General features: G+C 45.6%; 1 protein-coding gene across 4 annotated transcripts in view; it reads right to left on the minus strand.

Moving 5' to 3' along the window:
• Positions 1–20,480: 20,480 nt before the first annotated feature.
• LOC135914958 (methionine aminopeptidase 1) overlaps positions 20,481–23,403 on the minus strand; it is a 94,016-nt gene continuing 91,093 nt past the window's right edge. For all 4 annotated transcript variants that reach the window (XM_065447893.1, XM_065447894.2, XM_065447891.2 and 1 more), the window contains one exon: positions 20,481–20,764. The gene's annotated coding sequence lies outside the window, so the exon portion shown is untranslated. The remainder of the gene's footprint in view (positions 20,765–23,403) is intronic.

The raw sequence follows: 23,403 nt of genomic DNA on the forward strand, positions 1-23,403 counted from the left end.
TCGTAGTAGCAGGTGGGCTAAATGATGTCCCGAACAGGAAAGGGCCAGGACTAGCCCAGCGCTTGGTGAAGGGGGTGGACGACTTGCGCGAGCTATCCCCTCAGGTGCAGATCGTGGTGTGCACGGTGCCGGAGGTGCCTGTGCGTGACAGTCACGTACAAAGAGCCGTAATGGCTGCCAATGAGGCAATATGGAAAATGAGCCGAGAGAAAGGCTTCGAGGTTGTCGAAGTAAACAGGGAAGTGAGAAGTTGTGGTGGTTTTAAACGAGATGGGATCCACTTCAATTACAGGCTGGCACGAGAAGTGGGCTGGCGACTTGGGGGTCGCGCTGTTGCTTTTTTAGGGGGCCCGCGGGCGCTCAAGAGGTCAGAGTAGGTAGTAATAAAGAAGGTCCCCTAGGGCAACATAGAAGAGCATCGCCGTCGATAAGAGAAAAAGGAGGAAAGCAAGAACAAGAGCTCGCCATGCAATAGACTACATAAACATGCAGGGCGGCAGAAGAAAGGAAAAGTGGGCAGAGATTGAGGAGCAGTTACATAGAGAACAAATAGGGGTGTATGCAGTTACAGAAACGCACCTTAGAGACTCAGAAGAGCCGCCAGTTATTGAGAATTATGTATGGGAAGGGTGCAACAGAACTAATGGCGTTTTTCACTGGTCGATTCGGAACAGGATTTTTTGCTCCGCGGCAACGAATCCGAATTTCACTGGTCGATCTGGAGCGGGTTCGCGCGTTCCACTGGTCGTTTCGGATCAACTCGCTCCGCGCCGGATCGCTCTCACTTGCTCCGCCGCCGAGACGCGGATTCGGGCGGAAATAGAACGCGTCACATGGCGTCACTTCCGTCTTCAAGCGAAATCGGTACCCGGTCGGTACGCACAACATTGTGTTGGGCATAGTTCGCGGAACCGGTTTGTGTCACGTGCACGCAGACTTCCTGTGTGATCTCCCGCGGAGCGTTCGTGCGCTCCACTGGTAGACTCGGATTGGTGAAAGCCGAGCGCTCGCTCGAGGATTCAGGCGGCTGCTCCAGATCGACCAGTGAAAAACGCCATAAGTCGGAAAGAAAGGGAGGGGGAGTCGGAATGCTCATCCATCAGGGAGCCAAATGGAAAAGAGTAAATTCACAATGTCAAGAGCATCTTTGGTTATCAGGTACAATGAGTGGGAAAGAAACTTGGCTTGGAGTTACGTATTTGTGGACCGGAGTAAATTGCACAGAGAAGAATAAAGAGTTAGTGGAATGCATAAGCGCTGATATTAGGGGTTTCGGGAATGGTGCTGAGATAGTCCTATTAGGTGACATGAATGCCCACATACAGGATTTAGATGGCTATACCGACAATAATGGGAAGTCAGTGCTAGACCTTTGCGAGCAACATAACCTCGTGATCGTGAATACAGGGCCTAAGTGTGAAGGACAGATCACGTGGGAAGTGGGAAACCGGCAATCGACCATTGATTACTGTCTGATGACAGAAGGAATTCATGATAAGTTGAGAGAAATGGTCATCGATGAGGAAGGGTTTAGCAGCATAGGGAGTGACCATAAACGCATCATTTTGAAAATGGGATATGTAATTGGGAAAGAGAGCAACGAAAGCAAAATGGCCAGTCCAAATTTGAACGCTGAACAAATAGCAAATATAGTCGCTAGAGTGGAGGAAGAAATTGGCAAGTCGCCAAGTAAGGGGTGGGAATATGGTGAGCTTCTAAGTGTAGTAACGACAGAAATACGGAAAGAGAAACAACATGTTCATTGGAAAGGAAAAAAGAAACCGAAAAGCTGGTGGAACAAGGAGATACGAGAAGCGATCGCCGAACGACAGAAAGCATCTCGAGAGCACAGGCAGGCAAAGAAGGCGCTGTTGCCACAGGATGAAGTAACCAGTAGGTGGGAAATATACCGGGAGAAAAAGTCTATGGTTCAAATACTGGTGCAAGCAAAATTAAAAGGTGAAAGTGAAAGTTGGTTGTCAGAAATACGTGAGAAAAAGAAGGCCGCACCTATAATATTTTGGAATCACATAAAATTATTAGGCAGGAAGTCAACAACAATACAACAACATATCCTAGACGAAGATGAAAACAGACTGGAAGGAGAAGCAGCAATAAATTACATCCAAAAAGTAACAGCCGCATCTTTCCGAGGCAAGGACGAGGTTGTATTTGAAGAAAAAGAGAGCATGAAAGAGACCCAAGGGGGAAAGGAGCTAGTGCTTACAAATTTAAACTGGAAGAAAGCGGAAGAGAAAATTCCTAAGCGCACAGCCACAGGGCTAGACGAGGTTCCCGTTAGGCTGATAAATGAACTGGGACCAAAAAGTAAGGAAGCTCTCGTGAAAGCAGTTGAAAAAACTTTAAAAGATAGACGAATACCAGACAGTTGGCGACAAAGTAGAATGAATTTAATTTATAAAGGTAATGGGGAGAAAGACAGAATTCACTCGTATAGACCGTTGACCATTACATCGGTAATATACAGGTTAGCAATGCAGGCAATCAAATTAAAGCTTCAAGCATGGGCAGAAAATAATGGCATTTTGGGAGAGCTTCAGAATGGCTTTAGAATAGGTAGGCGTTTGGATGATAACTTGTTTGTTCTTACTCAGTGTATTGAAATATCAAAAGTAGAAAGCAGACCGTTGTATGTGGCCTTTTTGGACATTACAGGAGCATACGACAACGTAGACCGCAGCATTTTGTGGGATATTCTGGAAGGGGAAGGCTTAGGTAACGATTGTATACAGCTTTTGAGAGAGATTTACCTAGAAAATACTGTTTGCGTTGAATGGGAAGGGATGAGGAGCGCGGAGAAAGTTCATATCAACAAGGGACTGAGGCAGGGGTGCCCTTTATCCCCGCTGCTGTTTATGATGTACATGGTGAGGATGGAGAGGGCGCTAGAAGGAAGTAATATCGGGTTTAATCTCTCATACAAACAGGCAGGTACAGTAATAGAGCAGCAACTCCCAGGTTTATTTTATGCGGACGACATTGTGTTGCTCGCAAACAAGCAAAGTGATTTGCAACGTCTGGCTAATATCTGTGGACAGGAAGGCAACAATTTAGGTTTGAAATTTAGTGTTAGAAAATCAGGTGTTATTGTATTCAATGAAAACAGTGAACAGACAGTGGAGATACAGGGCCAAGAAATACCTCGGGTAACAGAATATAAATACCTGGGTATATGGATAAACGAAGGCAACGGATATATGGAAACACAGGAAAAAGCCATAACAGTCAAGGGGAAGAGAAATGCAGCCATAATGAAGCACAGAGCGCTATGGGGATACAATAGGTACGAGGTCCTCCAAGGTATGTGGAAAGGGGTAATGGTTCCAGGACTTACTTTTGGAAATGCGGTTGTTTGCTTTAAATCAGGGGTACAATAAGGACTCGACGGGAACCAAAGGTCAGTGGGTCGCCTCGCATTGGGCGCTCACGGGAAGACTACAAATGAAGCTGTGCAAGGGGATATGGGCTGGACTAGTTTTGAAGTGAGGGAAGCTCGCAGTAAAATTGAGTATGAAGAACGGCTGAGGAATATGGAGGAAAGTAAATGGGCTGGGAGAGTGTTCAGGTATCTGTACAGGCAAAACATTGATTCACAGTGGAGGAAAAGAACTAGGAAGCTTACCAGCAAGTATGCGGCCTGTGGGGTGGGCAACACAGCAACAAAGAAGGTCAAGCGGAAAGTCAGAGAGGCTGAATTAATCTCATGGGTGGCGGCAATGGAAAAGAAACCTGCCATGAGTAACTACTTAAGGGGAAAAAACGAAATTAGGAAAGAAACCATTTATGATAACTCAAAGGGAAGCTCATTACTTTTCGAAGCGAGATCGGGATGCCTTAGAACACGCACCTATAAAGCGAGATATAAGAAGGAAGAAGAGCATGTGCTTGCTGCGGTAAAGCTAGGGAAACGACGGAGCATATTTTATTAGAATGTGAAGACGTCTATCCAGCGATCGACTTAGGCACCACTGGCCTCCTTGAAGCCCTTGGTTTCAGCGGGAGCAGTGGTAAAGCAAACAGGTCCGCAATAGACATCAGTAAGAGGCGATTGGAGGATTGGTGGAAGAAAAGTAGGGAAACGACAAAGGACGGAGACGTACAAAAGCACAGTTCGCAATAGGGTATCAGAAAATTTGGACGTGGTAGTTCATAGTGTTTTTTTTTTTTCATTGGTTAACCTAGGTAGGATATTAGGCAGCATAGTAGCAAGAGCTTGGTGGCGCAAGCCACCGCCCCGTTCCAAAGGGGACGCTCATTACATCCATCCATTCATCCAGCCTAGAGTTACTGTATGTGCTACCGCAGCATATACAGTAACTCTAGGTTGGCCTAGTGTTCCTGTATATGCTCCCTGCGGGAGCATATACAGGAACACTAGGTTGGCCAGGTTAGTACCATGTTAGTACACTTTAGCCAGGTTGGCCCGGTTGGCTGCGGAAGCTTCCCAAAGCAGCAGCGCGCCGCCGACTCAATGCCACAATTTTTTTTATTTTTTTTTTGCTGCACTTTGTGGCGCTAAATATTCAAATAGCCTTTTTACATTGTGCACTCTGTAAAAAGCAGCTAATAGGCGAATGAAGAGGACAGTGAGGCTTTTCGTTAGTGGAATGTTTTATGTACACATGAAAAAAAGAATAGGACCAGTACAACGCCATGCAGATTGATGAATCTAAGCATTATGCATCGATATTCACAAAAGACGCGCTTTCTTGGTTGCTACAGCTACCTTGTGACTGCTTTCTAGTCGACAGTTTGCATCCCTGGAGTAAAACTGTATCCGCATAACAATGAATTAAGAAATTCAGTACTTCGCACGTGAACGCGAACATATGCGCTGCACAACCAAGAAGATGGAGGCAGCACCCCTCTAGATAATCTAAAACCTTCCAAAATATCTCTCCGCAAAGGCCTGCCTCATCCAGGGAAGCCGACACACTTTTGTTAGCAGTCTTCATAAAGCCCACTTTGGCGTCGGGTGCTTTCAGGAACCTTGCTTGAGACTTCTGCACTCAAGTAACTGTCACAGCCAACTGCTGGGGTTTCAAAGCTTATGTCCGTTATGCATAGATCACATGGGGCGCCCTTTGTGACTTTACGAATAACATATCCACACAGATAATAAACAACATTGTCCGCTATGTTCATTCCTCATTGCTATGCTCATTGCAAGCACATTCTGGTGAGCTGCTTCGCTCCAGGCAACTTATCAACGTCGCCTCAATGGCATTGCGAAGACTACTTTTTTTACTTGCAGGCTTCTCTCGTCTACTTGAATGTGTCGTTGATGCTGACGAGCACAGGTCCTGGCACACCGTCCACGCTACCACGTAGCGCTGTTTTAACAGGTGTATACAGGCTTAGAAGGCGGAATATCTGCGTGAAGTTGGTTATAGTAGGATGGGACTCATCTCAACCAAAGGAACGCACTAGTCTAATGTATTGCTGAAAGAAACATGAGAGGGAATTTCCTAGCAAACAGTGCAATCTGAATGTAGTCACAACAAATGTGAACAGTGTGAATAACCTCCAGTGGATCTTGATGTAACTTGGCTGTCGAAACATAGAGCACACCTGGACGCGGCAGATCATCGACAATGTCTAAAGTCTACATCAGAGTTACTCGCAGTGACTTTGTCGTTTGTTGTGATGCAAAAAGCTTCAGGTTCATTTGAATTGCATTCTGTTCTGTCAAGTTCAGCAGTTCCAAAAAATCTTTGATGACCTGACATGATTAGTGTAACAATTTTATATCCCTTAGGAAATGCGCACGAAGTTCAAAGGCGGTGGTCTGGTAAACAATTTTGACGTAGAATGCTCGCAAACATTTAATAACACACACAAAAAAAACAGGAGTGAGAACAGACAAAGTGATAGGAAGAGCGCTGCACCCTCTCTAGCTATCACTTTGTCTCTTTCTCGTGTTTTTTCTTGTTTCATTGCCGTTTCATTGTTCCATTGCAGGTATGTTTGCTCACAATTTAGGCGAGCAGCATTTTCCTGGCACACAAATAAGAAACACGAGCAAAACGTGGCACGCTTCTGCACGCATCGGCGTCTCTGTCCACCCGCACAAACGTTGTTCGCACCACCCGCCTTCGGGCCGACATAGAGTTACTGTATATGCTACCACAGGTATGCTACCTGTGGTAGCATATACAGTAACTCTAGGCCGACATAGTGTTCCTGTATATGCTCCCGCAGGGATGCTCCCTGCGGGAGCATATGCAGGAACACTAGGCCGACAGTGTCGCGCGCGCCACCCCGCGGGCGCGACAGAAAGGGGCCAGGTGCCGCGGCGGAGTTTGACGACTGAAAGTAATCTAGTAACGTTGGTCTATAGCCTACCGAAAACCTGCTGCCCTTACCTTTCCCCTTTTCCCTCTTTTTACTCGAGACGGTAGCTAGCGATCGTTGCGGTGGTCGTTTGCAACACATGCGCGCATGCGCACATCACCGCATGGCAGCGCGGCCGCCGCTACCGCCGCTACACCACACCGCCCAGTCCCCTTGGCGGAGATAGGGACGTAAGTGGGACCATCTCTTGACAACTGACTGCAACTCAAGGCGCGACAGCTACAATGGGTAAGCGAGCGACGCCGCAGGTATCTTTCTTGAGGAGGCGTTGGTCTAACCCAACGTTACTAGTAACGTTGGTCTAACCATAGAGTTTCCTATATGAGTTTCTAACCACCGGGTTGGGTTGAGGCATTTGTTGAGGCAACGCTCATGAGACCCCCCGTAGACACTAGGACCACATTGCCCTCTAGGGTATTTATTTAGAAACTCTATGAACTAGTCCAACGTTTTTAGATTTCTAAAAACGTTGTCAGGTCATTTCTTGTCAGGTCAAGCGGCGACGACATTCCAGTACACAGAATGGGCTCCGAGATTATGACGTCACACGCTTAGGGCTAGCTTTTTTTACCTACACTGGTTACACGAGTACAGCTAGTGTAGAAAGTCGCCATTCTTCTAACTTGGTGCAGAAAAGTCATCGAGTTTCTAAATAGTGTACCCACCCACCTACACGAGGCCATTTTTTGTAGCTGTAGTGTAGCATGAAAACTACACTTTCTGCAGTGCAGTTTCGATGAGTGTAGGCAGCAGACGACAAACAAGCAGTCTGGCATTGCACACGCGTGGTGCCATTTTGTCTGATACTGTCGGCGCTGAACCACGACAGGGAATATTTGCAGCAAAGCGAAGTGCTGGCATAACCGTGTGTCACGGAGGAAGGTGAGCTAATCGTCCAAGACGACAAAATTGTCTTACTCACGGATGGTGCGGGCTGTTTCAGAATCCGCGCTGTATTATATGCATTAAGAAGTTGTCTTCGTGCACTGCGCATTCGCGATGTATTTAGCCGCGGTTTGTCTAAATTTTCGATGAAAGGAAACTCGTCCATTGGCGTTTAGTTCCAGGCAAAGGCATATACGCAGCCAGCCTAATCCAAAAACGTTGGCAGCCAGTAACTGCAAAGTCAGACAAAGTGCGGACGGTCGGGCGCTTTTCGTCTGCTGATGCAGTAGACAACGCGGTTGTCTTCTGCATCAGCAGCTCAGCGAGCCAAGCGGAGGCGTTGCTCTGCCTGACATTAGACTCGTCTGCACAAGCCTGCACAAAGTTTTTTTTTTTTTTAATGAAGCCCTGCTGTTGAACGTTGCAACATAAAGAAATTCTGTGGTTGCAATCTCAGAGCAGTGAAAATAAGCGGTGTCATGGCAGAGCTTGCGAAACTGTAGCTTCATCATTATGTTGCGCTGTGGCAGGCAGTCTTTGCTGCTGCTCTTTGGTGCGCAGCTGTTGATTGCAATTACGAGCATAAGTTCTTCTTTCTGTCTGGATAAAACTAAATTGACAGTTTGCGCTTGTCGCGTGTGCCTTGTTTTCCACCAACATCGTGTGTGACTGTGCCTACCACGGTGCAAAAGAATGACGAACTCAATCTCGGAGGCCATGTCACACCCGAAGTGTAAAATTGAAACGCGCCATTGGCATCATTTCCCGACCCATTGTATTACTGTATTGTATTCCCGACCATTGTATTACAATGCCGAGCCGTTCCTACATTTATTTGCCCTCATTTACAAAACCATCCGGCGATTCTACTGTGGCAGTACTTCATTGTCCTATGGGCACGTTGCAAGTGCTAGGCGGCGCCCTGCCCTGATCGCGGCGCTCCTGAGGCGGACGCTCCTGTGTCGAGGCTTCAGCGACTTCGTTCGTAGCTAAGTGCTCTTTTTTTCTTCTTATTAGCTGATGTTTTTGAAGTGTTCTATTTTGCATGGGGCAGAAGCGCAAATGTTGAATTCGTGGTAAGCGTGGTAAACGTACCGGCTTTGTCTAGGTCTGGCGGTTTCCCTCGTTAGGCCTATGTGCTGGGCGGGACCTATGTGATAGGCTTATTCAACTGTTTCAGCTAGCTCTTCGAAGTGATTTGGCGGACTTGATCGTTGAGCCTAAGGTCCTAGGCCTAGCGATGAAACCAAAGAAAGGGAAGGCCGCGGGGGACGCGGAGCAAGTGCAGTGCGACGAGTGCCTGCGCTGGTGCTCCCTCGACGAGACCAGTTTCCAGAGCTTAGCAGACGCGGAGGAATCTAGCTCTACGTGCAGGCTGTGCGAAGGGGTCAGGGAAGCAGTCCAAAAACTGGAAGGAAATTGGACAGCCAAGTTCGAAGAGCTGAAAGCAGACCTGAGGGAGGAGCAGGAGAAGCAAAGCAGGCGAAAGTCGCCGAGTTGATCAAGGTGGAAGCGGTGCAGGCCGCGCAGTTAGTAAGAACCGTGGCCGAGCTTGGAGAAGAGAGGGAAAGGAGAGCAGAACTGCATAGGCGGCTCGATGCGCTTGAGACGCGGGCAGCGAAGAATGAGGGGTCGGGACACCAAGCCGGTGGCAAAAGCACAGAAAGTAGGGTAGACCCCACAGGCGAAGTGGGAGGCAGGGAGCCAGAGCAAGCAGTAGTCGGCTCGCCGCCGGTGGATCGGCGTAGTTATATAGTGAAGCAGCGCAATGCGCCCCGAGGGAGGCGACGCTGCAGCCACAGGGGCGCCAGCGAGCGCGAGGAGAGGAAGGGAACAAGCTAACCACGAGGAATGAGCTCATAGCCAATGATAAGCAAAACCTGGAAGTTCGGAGGGAGGGAATGAATGCCCTAGTACTTATCGGTGGTGATTCAAATATGAGGAGGTGCAAAAGAGCTATAATGGAGCGTGCAAAGGGTGATAAGCGGGTGGCAGTCGGGACGTTCCCAGACAGGACAATGGACGCAGTACTGAGGGAAACAAAAAGCGAGCTTTCTGAGAATGTCGCAGAGCGCAATTTGGTAGTGGTAGCGGCGGGGCTAAATGATGTCTTGAATGGTGAAGCTGCAAAAGTAGTGGAAAGATTAGCGGAGGGAGTTGACGATTTAAGGGCGATAGCACAGCAAGTCCAGATCGTGGTATGCACAGTGCCGGAGGTGCAAGGAAGGAACGGAGCAATTGCCAAGGACGTTGTGGCTGTTAATCGTGAGATAAGAAAGCTAAGCCAGGAGAAAGGATTTGAAGTGGCAGACATAAACAGAGAAGTGCATAGAGTAGGCTTTGGCGGAGGCTTTACACGAGATGGCATCCACTTTAATGGAAGGCTAGGAGCCGAGATCGGCTGGCGCCTGGCAGGTCGGGCAGTAGCTTCTTTAGGGGGCCCACTGCGCCTCAGGGCGTAGGGGTAGGTAGAAACAGTGTAGAAAGGGCAACAATAGAGGCTGACGCCAATAAAATGGCCACTGGGAGGGCCAGGAAGAAAACTACAAAGAAATTTAACACCAGGATCAGGTACATAAACATGCAAGGCGGTAGAAAGAGAGCGAGGTGGTTAGAAATAGAACAGCAGTTAAAGGACGAAGAAGTAGGTGCATACGCGCTATGCGAAACACATCTCAGGGATCTAGAAGAGCCACCGCTTATTGAAGGCTACGTCTGGGAAGGGAGCAATAGAACAACAACGGAGAGGAAGGGAGGAGGAGTAGGTATGCTCATACACCAAGGAACAAATTGGCAAAGAATAAGGTAACTTGCAAATAACATGTCTGGGTATCAGGTACAATCGCCGGAAAAAAGGCATGGCTAGGAGTAGTTTATTTAGGGACAGGGGACAAATACAGGCAAGAGAACAAAGATCTAGTGAAGTGTCTCGATGACGATATAAAGCAGTTTGGAGAAGGTGCCGATATTTGTCTGCTGGGTGACATGAATGGCCACATCGAGGATCTGGATGGATACACTGATTGTAATAGGAAGTTGATGCTAGACTTCTGTGAACGACACAACCTATAGATATAGTAAATAGGGAAACTAAGTGTGAGGGACAAATCACGTGGGAGTCCCGTAACAGACAAACGACCATTGACTACTGCTTAATGTCGCAGGGGTTGTATAACAAGCTCGCAATAATGGAAATAGACGAAGAGGGGAAGTACAGCCTCGGAAGTGATCATAAGCGTATTAGTCTACAGTTGGGAGCCCTACTCAAAAGAGAAGTGCAGGGAAGCCAAAAAGAGTACGCAAAATTAAATGACGCGCAAATAGCGCAAATAGCGGCTGGCATAGAAGAAGCAATAGGGAAACATCCCATGGAAAGGTGGGATTATAATCAGTTAGAACTACTCATTAGCACAAAAATAAAAGAAGTAAACGAAGTAAACTGCTGGAGAGGAAAGAGGAAGCCACGAAGTTGGTGGAATAGGGAAATTAGAGAGGTCATCGAACAACGACGGTGGGCATCTCGGGAACACAGAGAAGCAAAGAGGGCGCAGTTATCTGAAGAGGAAATAGGCCAAAAATGGGAATATTATCGACAAAAGAAACAACAAGTGCAGGTCCTCGTCCAGGCTAAAATAAAGCAGTCCTCTGATCGCTGGCTGGCTGAAGTTCGCGATACAACTAAAGGGGGGACAAGAAAATTCTGGAACCATATAAGCTGGCTGGGTAAAGCTAATCACAGAAAACAGGAACAGATTCACGATACCGAAGGAAATTGTTTAGAGGGAGATGACGCTGTGAACTACATTGGTTCAGTTATAGCAGAGTCATTTAGGAAAGACGATAGGGTAATCGCCCCAAGTGAGGGAGCAACACAGAATAGAATAATAGAAAACAGCTTAGAACTGACCAATCTTAACTGGAAAAAGGCGGAAGCAAATGTTCCAAAATGCACGTCCGCGGGGATAGACGAAATTCCAATCAAGTTAATTAACGAACTTGGCCCAAGAAGCAAGGAAACGCTGATAAAAGCATTGGAGGCAGTCATAACAAATAAGCAAATTCCGCGCAGCTGGAAACAGAGTGAAATGAATTTGATTTATAAAGGGAAAGGTGATAAGAAGAACATAAAATCCTTCCGACCAATTACGATAACATCAATTATATATAGGCTGGCGATGTAGGCGGTGAAATTAAAAATGCAGTCATGGGTAGAAAGTAATAGAATACTCGGAGAACTTCAGAACGGGTTCAGAAGTGGTAGGCGCTTAGATGATAGTCTGTTTGTGCTTACCCAGTGCATAGAAATAGCTAAAGCGGAAAATAGACCTCTGTATTTAGCCTTCCTGGACATAAGTGGTGCATACGACAATGTGAACAGGGAAATCCTATGGAACATATTAAAAGCTGAAGGTATCGGTAATGAGGTAATTGATTTTCTACAGGAACTATATCGAGAAAATAATGTTGAAATAACATGGGAAGGAATTAAGAGTACGACAACTGTCGAGGTTCACAAAGGATTAAGGCAAGGTTGTCCTCTATCACCGCTGCTGTTCATGCTTTATATGATAAGCATTGAAAGGAGGTTAGAAGGAAGCAATCTAGGGTATAATCTGTCGTACAGATTAGGCGAAAAGGTTGTTAATAATAATAATATTTGGGGTTTTACGTGCCAAAACCACTTTCTGATTATGAGGCACGCCGTAGTGGAGGACTCCGGAAATTTTGACCACCTGGGGTTCTTTAACGTGCACCTAAATCTAAGCACACGGGTGTTTTCGCATTTCGCCCCCATCGAAATGCGGCCGCCGTGGCCGGGATTCGATCCCGCGACCTCGTGCTCAGGAAAAGGTTGTTGAGCAACGACTACCAGGTTTAATGTATGCGAACGATATTGTACTGTTAGCAGATAGCCAGGAAGATTTGCAAACTCTGGTAAATTACTGTGGGGACGAAGGAGACAGTTTAGGTTTCAGGTTTAGTGCAGCTAAGTCCGGTGGGATGTTTTTCAACGATACAACTGATGAGGAGCTTACAATACAAGGCCATGAAATACCCCGAGTGGCCGAATACAAATATCTCGGGGTATGGATAAACAAAGGGCAGATGTACACGGAAAAGCACGAACAGTCTCTCATAGCAAAAGGGCGAAGAGATGCCGGGATAATGAAACATAAGGCATTGTGGGGGTACAACAGGTATGAGGTACTGAGAGGCATTTGGAAGGGAGTAATGGTGCCGGGGCTTACTTTCGGGAATGCGGTCCTGTGTTTAAGGGCAGAGGTTCAGTCGAGACTAGAAGTAAATCAGAGAGCTGTGGGTTAGCACTAGGTGCCCACGGGAAAACCACAAACGAAGCAGTACAGGGAGATATGGGCTGGGCATCGTTCGAAGCACGGGAAGCTCAGAGTAAAATCCTATACGAAAAACGTCTGAGGAAATTGGACGGTAACAGGTGGGCAGCTAAGGTGTTTGAATACATATACAGAAAGAGCGTTGACTCACAATGGCGGAAAAGAACTAGGAAGCTAACCAGTAAGTATGCCAGACACGAGGACGAAGAAAGACAGAACATTAAACGACAGGTTAAAAATGCGGAAGGTAAAAATTGGATAAATTCAATGGAAAAGAAGCATAGTGTGGAACTATATCGATACTGGAAACAGCAGATCAGGAAGGAAGCGTTTTATGATAACTCAAGAAGCAGTGCTCTACTCTTTGAAGCTAGATCAGGATGTCTTAGAACGCGGAGCTATAAAAAGAAATTTAACGAAGAAGAAGACACATGTACTGTATGTGGTAAATATGTAGAAACACTGGAACACCTCATACTAAAACGTGATGGTATCAATCCCGATGTCGATGCGGCCACAGTCACCCTTCCTGAGGCTCTAGGGTTCAGAGATAATGATAGTCATGCAAATAAATATGCGGTGGAAATTAGCAAAAGGCGATTGGAGGATTGGTGGATCAAAAGCAGAGAGGTGACGTAAGGTTAAAAGGGTAGGAAGACGTATTTAAAGAAAATCGAGAAATTCAATAACACACAACACAGATAAAAATAAAAGGCAAAATAAAGATCTGAGCATGGTGGCAACTGCCATCGCCCCGTTTCAAAGGGGACGCTCCTACCTTCCATCCATCCATCCATCCATCCTAGCGCCATCTGACGAACAGTTGCGCGAAGGCGGTAGGATTACTCACGGCGTCAGCAGCTCGCGCTGCGTGTTTGGCGCCCTGTCAAACGGTAGCGATGGCGCGAAACAGCGTGCCGATATTAATTTTCACCGGGTTTCGGGAATTACATCTTCACAGCTTCTTTCGTGAAAAGAATTTAGAGAAAGGAAGTCGTCTATTTGAAGTGGGGCACGTCTACGACGTGAGGGAAGTGTTGAACTCGCACTGATCGGAAGTGACGAAAAATAACGCACCAGCGAGATGCGTGAAGCTCAGCGTAAGTTACTTCGAAAAACTTATTGTTGGGCGAGTTGGTTCATATCAGCGAACATTGTTTAACTACGCGAACAAACGGACCACAGAGACAGCATGGGACAAGGACGGGCGCAGACTTAAAACTAAAGTTTATTCCACAACTTTTTTTTGTTATTTTTTTTGTGCCGCTGCCGAGATATTGGCCTCGAGCTCCACCACTGGAAAAGCTGGCGCCACCGTCGTCGTGACGTGCTAGGAGGGATCACGTGGACATAGCGGCCGCGTCGGCTGCTTCGGGAGCGCCGAAGCGAGCTGAAAACGAGTTCAAATTCCCTCGTACGCTGCGGTTTTCATTTAGTGGCGAAATTTTCCCGCTTCGAGTGTCTCCTTTACAACGCTTGAAAGCACTACAATAGGTAGTGGCTGCCTTTGAAGGCGCGCAACATGGTAGGCTACTGCTCGGTGCCGCAGGGCCGGACGCACGTGACGGAGGCCGGTGTCGGCCTTATTCACACGTAGCCGCAGGACAAGAAGCTGTGTGAAGCTTGGCTCGCGATACATAAAACCAGCAGTCATCGGCTACAACTCGGGTATGCAGCAAGCACAGACGCGAGGAAGATTTGTGCTACGGCGCCCGGTCTGCGATGTTCTCAAAACGCGCACTGAGACGCTCGCCTGAGTCCGCTGCCCGACTAATCATGACGGTTTGGTCTATGAACTTGTCGATACTATAGATACTGCCAAGTTCAGTGGAGTGGAAAGGCAGCGGTGAGAAGCACATTTAAAGAAAGCATGGCATATAGTCATGTTTGTGTTATGAATTAATGCACTGGATTACAAAAAAGGAGCAGCGGGAAATTGCACGCTGAGAACGCCGATAAACATACAGTGCGACGCAACTCGAGAAATAGTATTGAAAGGTCAAAGAATTTAGAAGAAAAAAAAGATTGCATCGTCGCGACGGCACATCACAGTCCCCGTAGGCGTCGAAGTCTCTACAATGAAATTATTTTTGAACAGCTCTGATAGCGCCCACGCAACAATGGTTGCCTGTATACTGTCAAATGCTCATGTTCTGCGGCCTAAAGCTCATGGCACGGTGCGAAAACGCGCGCGCGGAGAAAGCGAAACAGTGCGCGGACAAGCATGCAGACGCGCAGTCGGTCGCTGCGAATCTGCGCGATCGCTGCATTGAGGCTTCATTCTATTACGCTCCATTTAGTTATACAAACACTATAAGAACATATTTCACATAGTTTGCTCTCGGCGTTTACCTACCTTTCACGCAAGAAGCCGGTTCGGGAGACTCCATCGCGTCGACCGCGCGCAGTGGCGTTCACTGTACGTATTCGGTAAAGAGATAGCGGTTGTAAACGATTGTGTGCTTTCAGCTTGCCCAAGATTATTATTTAGACAGTAAGAAACTTCTCTCGTTTCGAAAGTACTTACAGAAATGTCCGGGAGAGCTCGCGCGTGGTGTTTTCAGTGAGCGCTGACAGTAAAACCTATGAGGAGCGCGTCACGTGATCCCTCATACTACGGCATCGAGGCGCTTCCGATAGAGGGCGACTCCGTAACTCCTCGCCGCCAATAGCCAGAGAGCTACTCGGGGCGTACCATATTAGAAAGAAGGGACAAGACTGTGTCAGTGACACCTCAGTTTATACACACAAGAGTGAGATGAGGTTTATTGACGAGCGTAGCTAGGTCGCGTAAAACTCTTGCTTGGGCTAGTTGGTTCATGCTTGAAGTAGTAAAGGCAAGGCGCAGAAGACCAGGACTCAAGAAGAAGAACACAAACGACAGGACCGGTCCTGTCGTTTGTGTTCTTCTTGAGTCCTGGTCTTCTGCGCCTTGCCTTTACTACTCCTAGCTAGGTCGCGTTTTGCATATACAAGGTTAATTTTTCTTTTCTTTTTTTCGCGCACGCGCAGTAGTGTATGTCGGGGGTGTACTTATATGTGGTCGTTGTGGAATAAACATTAGTTGCAAGTCTGCGCCCGTCCTTGTCCCATGCTGTACGTCTCTGAGGTCCGTCTGTTCGCGCAGTTAAACAATGTTCGTAAGTTACTTCGTTATCTACGGCGTGGACGCATGAAATTATAGGCGACATTGATTCTTGAAGATCAGCGACAGCAGACAAATCCTTGCGGGGAGCTGCGATTGCCGTGCTGGCATCGCAGGGAAGTGCAAGGACGCCGCGGTAGTTCCCCTGTACATACAGGACGGCAAATACGGATCTAAAACATCTCATCCAAGAACGTGGGGCGTATACGAACGACTCGTAAGACCTACCCGAGGTATTCTAACGTTGCTCTCCCCAAACACACGCAAAAAAGGGGAGGAACTTACCAGTTGTGTTAGACTACGCTGGCAAAATATTTTCGCCCAAGTTACTGGAAGTGCGATACTTTTATGTTGCGATATTTCAGTGCGTGCAAAGGGCCGGGGTTCCAATAAACCACGTCGTCAAAAATTTTGGTGGTCTCAACTGCCCCTTTGTTGATAAGCTGGGCGCAGAAGGGTGTATGCCAGCTCAAACAGCTGCAACCTTTCCTCAAATCTATCAGCAAGCCCTCGCTGTTTGAATGAGAGAGGATTAATTGGGAAAGAGTTCCACAGCTTTACTGCGGTACAGTGTGGGAACAAACTACTTTGTTTTCTGCATATCCTGGTACGCACAGCAGGTGTCCCGTTGCTGCCATCATTGCTGTAAAAGCAAAGAATTCAGCGTTAACGCACTTGGCATAACGCCGGAACATAAAACAGCTTATGCCGTCGGACGAGCGCTACCCATGTTGACGCTGTTCTGCTTCATACGGTCGGCTTGGAAACCTGTAAAACTGTTCCTCGCGAGTTGGTGTACGTGCTGTTGCATCCCGCTACGCGACAGCTCAGGTTGCACTTCGGCCTTGCTCAGAAAAGGCAACAGCTGCGCGCAAAACAGTGCACAGACAGGCGTTCCGAACGCAAGCGGGCCGGTCGTATCCTGCCGGTTCCGCGCTCGCCGCCGCGAGGGGCGCCCTAGTAGGCGCGGGAACTACGTTCGCAACCTGCCCTCCTGTCGACGCATCCGTGCGGGCGCTTTGCGGCACCGCAACGGGAGTCAGTATGTTGCAATGCTGTGTGCATAGAGTTTTCTGCAAAACCTCCCATGGGCTATGCAGCTTTGTGCCTTAGATACTGGTGCAGGCCACAAAAGGCGACTTCTCGTAAAGAAACGATTAAAGCAATCCAGTAACAAAATCCAAGTTGTGACCGGGAGCACAATTTCTTCCAAATCTATGCGGTGGAAAGTCCTGTAGGTCTTTCCACATACTATTCCTGTTCGTGTGCCCTGCTGTCAATTGATTGTTCTATGGTGTCACTTGCAACACTGAAATTAATTTGAGTGTTGCAAGGTTTCGCACCGCAGTGACGGTGGTGCGCGAAACCTAGTCTCATATGCTTTGCGACCATTTCAAAAAAGCACCAAGTACACACTTACCTTAATATTAGGTACAAATTCATTTTTAGAGCATTACTCCAAAACAGTGACCTACGCCAAGTTATATTTACTTATGTAGTTTCTTTAATCATATCACCATCTGAAAATGGTCGCAAGTAACAGTTCACATGTTCACTGCTAAAAAAATGCTGAGCTGCTTTTCTCCCAACACTCCTTGCTTACACGTAGAAGTGCAGCCTAGTGCTGGACAATGCTGTGTAATATGACACAGGCTGCAAAGTTTGAAACGTTTAGAACAAAGCATTTTTCAACTTGTGTGGAACTTTATTGCAGTGGTGTTATCAAGAGTGGGGAGGGTATCTTTCTATCTACAGGCATCTATGTGCAGTCAGAAAGAGCTTTACTGTCCCGTGGCAAGGAAATGATGCTCTCATCAAATCAGAAATAGTGTAGATATGTTTAAAACCATGTTCTTTTTTCATATTTAATTTCACCTCATCTGCCTTTCAGGAACATTTGAGGAATAAAAATGTAGCATCGGAAAATGGCAACCTAAATTCTACACGTACATTGACTGCAGGGCTTGTGGCACATTGGACTACAATATAGGGCAATTGCTTGAGGCTCTCAATTTCCAAGCTAACGCAACAGGTCTTCCATGAAGTCTTCATTGACAGTCCGCCATAACCATAGTGATTGTAGTATCAAGGCTGAACTCCACCACTGGAGAAACTGGTTTTGCCATCATTCTTGTGTAAAAAGCGACATCGCACGACTCTGCACCTCGCTGCTGCAACAGCAAGCAAGGGCCGGATCTTGCTGCCATTTTCCCAGTGCTTTCTACACTCGCACGTTGTTTTTATGCATCAAAAGAGCAAGAAGCAATGGCTTGCTTGCTGAAACCTAGAGAATGGTTTATAGTTCAGCACCGCTTAATACAGCAATATCGAGCATATCCGACTGAACTTGGCATGAATATTAACTTATTACCATAGCACAGAGAAGGTGCAAGGTGCCTGTATGACGGGCAAGAAAACATTGCAGGAGTAAAGCAACTTGGGATAGTTGGACCCATTCATGTTGAATACAAAGGGCCCCAAAAATTAAATTCAAGACAAGATAGACGAAAGCTTCTATCTTTTGCAGTCTTGTTTTTATGTGCTCTTTGTATTCAACATCACCAAGAAAATACTGTATTCTTCATTGTCTAGTTTACAACATGTTTGCGAAGCTTTTGCTTACACGATTGTTAAAAAATGTCCAGTGGCACGCTTCATCTTGCTTGCATAGCTTTGTCATATTATTCCTATTTGCCATGGCTCATTTGCCATGGCTCATTTGCTGCAAGCTGCGAACTGCAGTACCACATGTGCCAGATTAGTGCCAACGTAAAACAATTCTGTGTGACCCTTAGGTCATGAAAAAATTTAATCAGCCATGAAGAATGGGTGGTAAAAATTTGTGATCAGTGTTAGGCTATGCAGCGCTGGCCGAGCTTGTGTGTGTAATGCTCGATGATTAATAAAGGTGTTTATGCTTGAGATTAGCAGGAGTTCCTATGAAAGAAAGTGCTGCAGGTAAATTGATGCATAAGTTATGCAGAAGAAAACTGTGTTCATTGTGTGCACAAGCATTGTTATATGCTCACTTCTAATCTACAAGTTTGGCCGACGTGTATGCAGCTTTAAAATGCTGGAAAATTTGCCATGTGCAAAGAATGAAAGGCCTGTGTAAAGATTTTTGCAAAAGTGTAGAGCCCGAATTTTCACGACTGCTAAAAATTCAGCCGTAAAATTCAGCAGACCTGTGTTGAATCTTGGCGATTAGGGACACAGCTACAACACTACCAAGAGTAGCAAGAAAAGGTCCAAAATATGAAACATTAACTTGGAACAACTGTACATTGCAAATGAGTTTATGTGCAACTGCTGCTGCTGCAGCAAAAATTAGGCTTGGCAAAACATCTATTAAAAAGAAAGCATCATGCCCTATTAAAATATCTTCCTGTGTAATTTTTCTGAGAATTTGCTTGATCTGCATTACTGTTTCTTGCAAAGAATAAATTTATTATGAGGGAACTAACATTAAACAAAAGCAGTCATTTCTTGTGCACTATAGCGCTCACAAAACTGAATGCAATAGCAGATGATGCTGGCGACACTGCAGCTTGTCTAAGCAAGAACCACCCGAGGCAACTAAAATTAATAGTACTAGTACAACAATTTGCAATGATACACAGCACCCTATTAGTCATGTACACTGGTAGATTATTCAGTTACTGGGGCTGCATAATCTGCACTGCAAAATCAAACAAAACACAAGACGCCTGTTACAGGCTATGCTTTAAAGGGAATGTCTACCACTCAGAACACGTATTTGAATTGTGGTGGGAATGAGAAGATTGTGTTACATTGATGGAAATGAGCATGCTTTTATTCCATAAACATGGAACTATATTTGTAATCTGGATTTGAAAGTGGTGCAAGAATGACATGGAGCGTCACTTGACAGTGAAACAGTGCAAACCAAGTTGTTTACTGTCGCATGACTTAAAACCTGTGCAGGGAGTTATTTTGCTTAGGTGCATTATTGCACTGCTTAAAATTGTTGTTTATATGCCTCTGCGTGCGTTTCTTTGCATCACAGAGTATAATTTTTTTATTTCCAATTTGCACATGTAGAAAAATGGCACTGCCTTTGTGCAGATGAATGAACGTTGTGCCAATGGGTCCTAAAGTGTGCCCTCTTGACATGATGTGAAAGAGTACAAGTAGCGCTGTGGGAATCATGCAAATTCGTGGTCATTTTGAGAATTCTAAAATGTGCTGCGCTGTTTAAGGTATGCTCACATCATCACAACACCAGTATCGGCATTTGTTACCCTAATGTACCTTCTAGAACATTTAAGAAAAAGCTTGTGTTGTTGCAGCAGCGCCAACAGAAAGGCACAAAATGTGCCTGTAGGAAATACGTGAGATTATGGCAACCAAGGGGGAAAAAAACACTAATGGCTTAACCGATCATGTGCCAAGACCATTCCTGCAGAAACTCCATGCATTTACAGTTCACATTTACCGGCATGGAATTGCCATCACATCCAGTAATCAGTTTTGCGGGCTTCTGTACACAGTTTTAACAAGAGACTACGCAAAAAAAAAATATATATATATATATAAAAAAAATTTGTACTCGCTTTCCAAAGAAACCGCTGCACGTTTAGACACTTCGAATGGTAAGCTTTCTATTGTGTTACAAAATAGAAGGTTCTTGAAAAATGTTAGACAGTCCCTTTAATGACAGATGTCATTCACTACCAAACATACATTGTATCACCAAAAGATAGAATTCAACTGTTTTTATTTTATGAAAGCAGGCTTCAAGAACAATGGATTAGTAATTTTCTTGACAACAATCCTGATGCTAGACCTGAAGGTCCACTCTTCTCATCTCTCTCTTCAAAAGTTTTACTTTTTCATCTGTAAAACCTTGCAGGGGCAGTTGTTTAGTCCTAAGCAAAAATAGTTCATCTTCCGAGATCACGGTGACGGTTGATCACATGATTTGAATTTACAATCACAGGCAAAACCATTTCTCCTCTCATTTTCATGGAGTGGCATTCAGGACCTGCACAGTAAAAACAAAGAGAGAATGTTAAAATGACTCATGCAATTTCCACCAATTCATGCAATCGGGAAAGTAATAACTCTTCCAAGTAATGAAACTGCAGTGACCAGCCTCATAGATAGGCGCTGCAAAAGAATAGTGGCCTGGTTAAAACTCTGCTTCCCATTCACCTCAACTTATGGCTTTATATTTAAGCCTTGGATTGCTGTCAATAAATGCATGACCACATTGAACTTGAAACAACTGTTTGAGTCCTCAACAGTTTCATTTTAACCCATGCACTTTAATTAAAGCTTGACCAAACTTGAAGGCCTCCTTAAACTGCACCAATTGGATGATGATGATGTGTGGTGTTTTATGGCGCAAGGGCCAGGTATGGCCAAAGAGCGCCAAGGCAATGGTAATGAAATCAAAGTGAAGCGATAAATTATGAGCAATGGTTGTAATAGGGCTGTAAAGGGGCCTAAAAGACGGTCACTGTAATATGTAATAAAACTATAAAAATGACTATAAAGCGCGCCAAGGACGCGAAAGAAGCATTGTAAAAGAATTACAATGTGCTAAGACACGCCAACATGTGATTTTGATGCATCAGTGTAGAATCCCAAACAACAGTACTTCAACTGGAGTTCATGGAAATGCATTCATATAGTATCGAGCTCTGATACATATTTTGTAGCCTTTACAATAGATGTATCACATTCTATCACCTGCCAATCCCAAGGCCGTAGCTGCTTTACTGGAGGCATTAAGCAGTGTTCGAAGAGTGGGACATCCATTTCCATGCTAAGCTCCCTCACACGGAGTGAAAAAGGCTGTCTCACAGAAGGTCGATTACGGAAAAGTGCAGTGCATGTGTAATCGTTAATATTTTCACAACATGGATGTTCAGGATTAGAGTGCACTTTAAGGAAATATGTAAAGCTGCTGTGTGATCTCTGCAGATTGAGTGACCACTCATTCGATTCTACATATAAGCTTTCAATGGGGCTAGTTCTGAATGCGCCTGTGGCCAGAGGGATTACCAGGTGGTGGACGGGATCCAGCATCTTTAGTGCACTGGGGGCGGCAGAGTTGTATACTATGGCGCCATAGTCTAACCGTGATTGAATGAGGCTCTTGTAAACATTTATTATACACTTCCTGTCGCTACCTTATGTTGTGTGTGATAGTATTTTCAGTAAGTTTATTGTTTTTAGACATTTCGCTTTGAGATATTTTATGTGTGGGATAAAAGTAAGCTTAGACTCAAGTATTATACCTAGAAATTTGTGCTCTTTGTTAACAGGTATTTGTTGCCCACACAGTTCCAAGCACGGGTTATGGAACCAGGCCTCTCTTTTTTGTAATGAGAACACACAAACTTTTGTGGGGGTTGACTTCAAACCCATTTTCGTCTGCCCACTTAGATATCTTGTTCAAGCCCTGCTGTACTTGTCTTTCGCACACTGCAAGGTTACAGGATTTAAAACCTATTTGTATGTCATCTACGTAGACAGAATAAAATATAGCTGGTGGTAATGAAGCGTGGAGTGTGTTCATCTTAAATATAGAGTGTGTGCAGCTGAGCACACCTCCCTGGGGTACACCAGTTTCCTGTATAAATGGACTTGAGAGTACATTCCCGACTTTCATGCGGAAGGTACGATTGGACAGATAACTTTCTATCAGGTTTAGCATATTGCGGCAAATGCCCATCTCCGACAAATCTCGCAGTATCCCATAGCGCCACGTCATGTCGTAAGCCTTTTCCATATCAAGAAATATGGACAAGAAGTACTGTTTGTGTATAAAGGCATCACGGATGTGTGACTCTATGCATACTAGATGGTCGGTTGTAGAGCAACCTTCCCTGAAGCCACACTGATAAGGGTTAAGCATTTTGTTAGTTACGAGGAAATTTAACAAATGGCAATTTATCATTTTCTCAAATAACTTGCAAAGACAACTTGTAAGCACTATCGGACGATAATTATTTACAGAGGATGGATCTTTACCTTGTTTTAATATTGGAATTACAATAGCTTCTCTCCATGTGGAAGGCAGGTATCCAGAAGCCCAAATGGTGTTAAAAGTGCGAGAAGTGTTATTTGTGTATCTTTGTGTACGTTTTTGATCATGTCATATACAATCCTGTCAGCTCCGGGTGCTGAGCTCTGACATGCGTTTAGAGAATATTTCAGCTCGGCAACGCTGAATGGACGGTTACAGGTTTCGTTCGGTCTGCATTTCCAATCTAATGTCTTACATTCTGCTATTTCTTTATATCTGAGAAACAACCTAGAATAATTAATTGAGCTAGAGACACCCTCAAAGTGCTCCCCAAGTGCGTCTGCCTGCTCCTCCAAGGTATTCCCTTGATCATCGACCTAGGGTAATGGCTGGGTCCGCTGTCCGTTAAGCCTCCTAAGTGCATTCCAAACTTTTGCCTCTTGTGTGCAGGAGTTTATGCTTGAAATATATTTCTCCCAGCTCGTTCTCCTTGCCTGTCACCTTGTCCACCTTCCCTGCGATTTTATGTGCTTAAATTCCACGAGATTTTCCGCAGTTGGTGTTCGACGCAGTATATTCCATGCCTTGTTTTGCTTTTTCCGTGCCTGTCTGCAATCGTCATTCCACCATGGAACGCATCGTTTACA

The sequence above is a fragment of the Dermacentor albipictus genome, unplaced genomic scaffold, assembly GCF_038994185.2.
Source record: "Dermacentor albipictus isolate Rhodes 1998 colony unplaced genomic scaffold, USDA_Dalb.pri_finalv2 scaffold_11, whole genome shotgun sequence".
NCBI lineage: Eukaryota > Metazoa > Arthropoda > Arachnida > Ixodida > Ixodidae > Dermacentor > Dermacentor albipictus.